Below are 3,138 nucleotides of genomic sequence, written 5' to 3'. Positions count from 1 at the left end.
AGAAAGGCAACAAAATAGGCAAAGAATTCTGAAAAAAAAAAGTTGGAGGATTTACACTACCTGATTTCAAAATACATTTCAAAGTGACAATAATTGAAACAGGGTGGAATTAGTTAAAATGATAGCCATATGGAGCAACATAACAGAATAGAGAGCCTAGAAAGGGAGCCACACAAACATAGTGGACTGGTTTTTGAAGAAGGCGCAAGGGCAATGTGTTGAGGAAAGAATGGTCTTTTCAGCAAATGGTGCAGAAACAACTGCATGTGCATAGGCAAAGCAAAACCGAACAACTTGGCACATACATCACACCTCATATAAAAATCCAAACCTAGCACTACAAGCTTCTAAAAGAAAGCAGGAGAGAAAATCTCATGTGACTTTGGATTTAGCAAGAGGTTTTAGAGATGGTATCAAAGAACAGAATAAGTATCCTTGAATCTATGCTTATACAAATAAATGATAGAGAAAGGATATAATATTTAATTCTTCTGTATAGGAGAATTCAAATTAATCTATGTGGAAAGATGAGTGAAATAGAGAAATCGCCCTAAGATCACAACCATAGTAATTTCTGCTGTCAAGAGCTATTGATAAATGCTAAAATTAGAAGGCAAAACCTTAAAGAGAAATTGGTACCTACATAGTACAATAAGTCTCCCCTCAAATATTTAATAACTGTGGTGGTTTTAACATGTGTCCACAAGTTCTCCAAGATCCTTCCATCTGGGAAGTACAGCTTAATTCCTCTCTTCTTGAGTGTGGGCTGGATTTAGTGATTTACTTTTAATGAACAGAGCGTGTAAAGAGAGAGTAACTTTGCAGTAAAGCAAAATACAGACACCACGTACCCCAAGTGAACAAGATAGTGTCGTCAGATACTGAAGTCATATGCCCCCTCCTGTGACTGACAAGAAGGGCATTTCAGCTCTATTAATTCTCCCAAATTTAAAATCTCAATTTAATCATGAGAAACCATCCAAAAAACCCAAATTAAGGGGCAACCTACACAGCACTCTTCAAAATTCTCATTCATGAAAGACATGAAAAGGACGGCCGAGGAGAATTGGGAGACAGGATGAGGACGTGCAATATGAATCCAGTGCTACATCCTGGAGCACAGAAAACGTGGTGAAATCTGAAAAGGTCTGTAGTTAGTTAATGGTCTATTTAAGGTTAATTTCCCATTTTTTCTCTATGCTGGTAATATAACATAGAAACATAATTCTCCTAGAAGAAAATAGAATCTTTGTGATCTTCACATAGACAAAACTTGTTGGCTAGGCCACAAAAAATTATCAAAGAAAAAATTGATGAACTGGACTTTGTAAATATTAAAAATTTCTGCTTACTTAAAGACACTGTTAAAAATAAATTTTGGGCTTTCCTTCCATGTGGTTGCAAGAAGCTTGTAAGGCAGACAATAAGTGATGGACAAGTCAGAAATGGACCCTCTTGACCACATGACATCTGATGCAACTATGGAAATTGGTAATGAACATGATGACAGTTCATCTGGTAGCAGTGTGCTTAAAACTCAATGTGTTCTAGCCGGCACCGTGGCTCAATAGGCTAATCCTCCGCCTGCGGCGCCAGCACCCCAGGTTCTAGTCCCGGTCGGGGCGCCGGATTCTGTCCCGGTTGCCCCTCTTCCAGTCCAGCTCTCTGCTGTGGCCCGGGAATGCAGTGGAGGATGGCCCAAGTGCTTGGGCCCCGCACCTGCATGGGAGACCAGGAGAAGCACCTGGCTCCTGGCTTTGGATCAGCGCTGTGTGCTGGCCGCAGTGCACCGGCTGCAGCAGCCACTGTGGGGTGAGCCAACGGCAAAAGGAAGACCTTTCTCTCTGTCTCTCTCTCTCACTGTCCACTCTGTCTGTCCAAAAAAAAAAAAAAAAAAAAAAAGAAAGAAAAACAGAACAAAACAATAACAAAAACCTCAATGTGTTCCTTCCTCACCTAAATGGAGGCCAAAACATCCCATTAGAAAACCTATTCATTCATCTAAAATTGTCAAAAAACAGATTCATCAAGTGATTCATCTGTAGAACCAAGACCATTGATAGTAGAAGCGGTTATTGAAAAATTTAAGAAAAAGAAACATAAAAGGAGAAAACAGAAATATAAGGCAACAGGAAGGCCAGTAGGCAGGCCTAAAGGACAGAAAAGCACTAAAATATCACATGTAGATAAAAACCAATTTAAAGACAAAGGATCTAGGTTCTCATTTTTAGAATCAGAAAATGGAACTCAACCATCACCTTGGAGGAAAAGTTTAACCTTTGAGCAAGCTGTTGCAAGAGGATTTTTTAATTACATTGAAAAGCTGAAGTATGAATATCACCTGAGAGAATCTCTGAAACAAATGGATGTTGGTGAGGATTTAGAAAAGGAAGATCGTCACAGTCGGAGATACAAGTGTTTGGATGATGATGGATCTGTATCTCCTACTGAAGAATCCGTAGCAGGGGATGAGGAAGCAGTACACCTGAACAGGAGGAATGCGATATCAAACTGGTAGACAGTAGTTGCTTCATAATAAATCCGGAATTCACGAAACTGATGAATGTGGATTCAGAACAACAGAATGTGAAAGAAGCTGTTCCATCTAAAAAGAGAGTCTCAAAGTCAAAAACACTGCACAGAAGACAGAAGCTCCTGAAAAGGAGACAGCAACAGGAAACTCAGCGAAGGTAGATGTGAGCAGGAAAAGTGACTCTTCACAGAAACACAAGGCCAGCAACAACACATGTGGATACATGCCAGTCTGATGGTGAATAAATTCTTAAATTCAGAATCATCTGAGAAAAAACTGAACAAGTTTGTGAAAAAGACATCCTAAATCTTAACATTTGGGAAAAGCTAAGAAATGACACTACCTAAATAAAAGATCCTGCTCTTAAAAAAAATTTAGGGGGCTGACGCTATGGTGTAGCAGATAAACCCACTGCCTGCAGTGCCGGCATCCCAATGGGCTGCTTCACTTCTGATCCAGCTCTCTGCTGTGGCCTGGGAAAGCAGTAGAAGTAGGGGCCCATGCACCCATGTGGGAGACCCAGAAGAAGTTCCTGGCTCCTGGCTTAGGATTGGCACAGCTCCGGCTTTTGCAGCCATTTGGGGAGTGAATCACCGGATGGAAGA

General features: G+C 40.6%; 1 pseudogene; it reads left to right on the top strand.

Moving 5' to 3' along the window:
* The first annotated feature begins 1,430 nt into the window (after nt 1-1,430).
* Nucleotides 1,431-2,906, top strand: LOC100338240 (TATA box-binding protein-associated factor RNA polymerase I subunit D-like; annotated as a pseudogene).
* The last annotated feature ends 232 nt before the right edge of the window (nt 2,907-3,138 follow it).

Source organism: Oryctolagus cuniculus, chromosome 14 (genome assembly GCF_964237555.1).
Source record: "Oryctolagus cuniculus chromosome 14, mOryCun1.1, whole genome shotgun sequence".
Taxonomy (NCBI): domain Eukaryota; kingdom Metazoa; phylum Chordata; class Mammalia; order Lagomorpha; family Leporidae; genus Oryctolagus; species Oryctolagus cuniculus.
The sequence above is the reverse complement of the archived record's forward strand: the minus strand, read 5'-3'. Positions and strand labels throughout refer to the sequence as shown.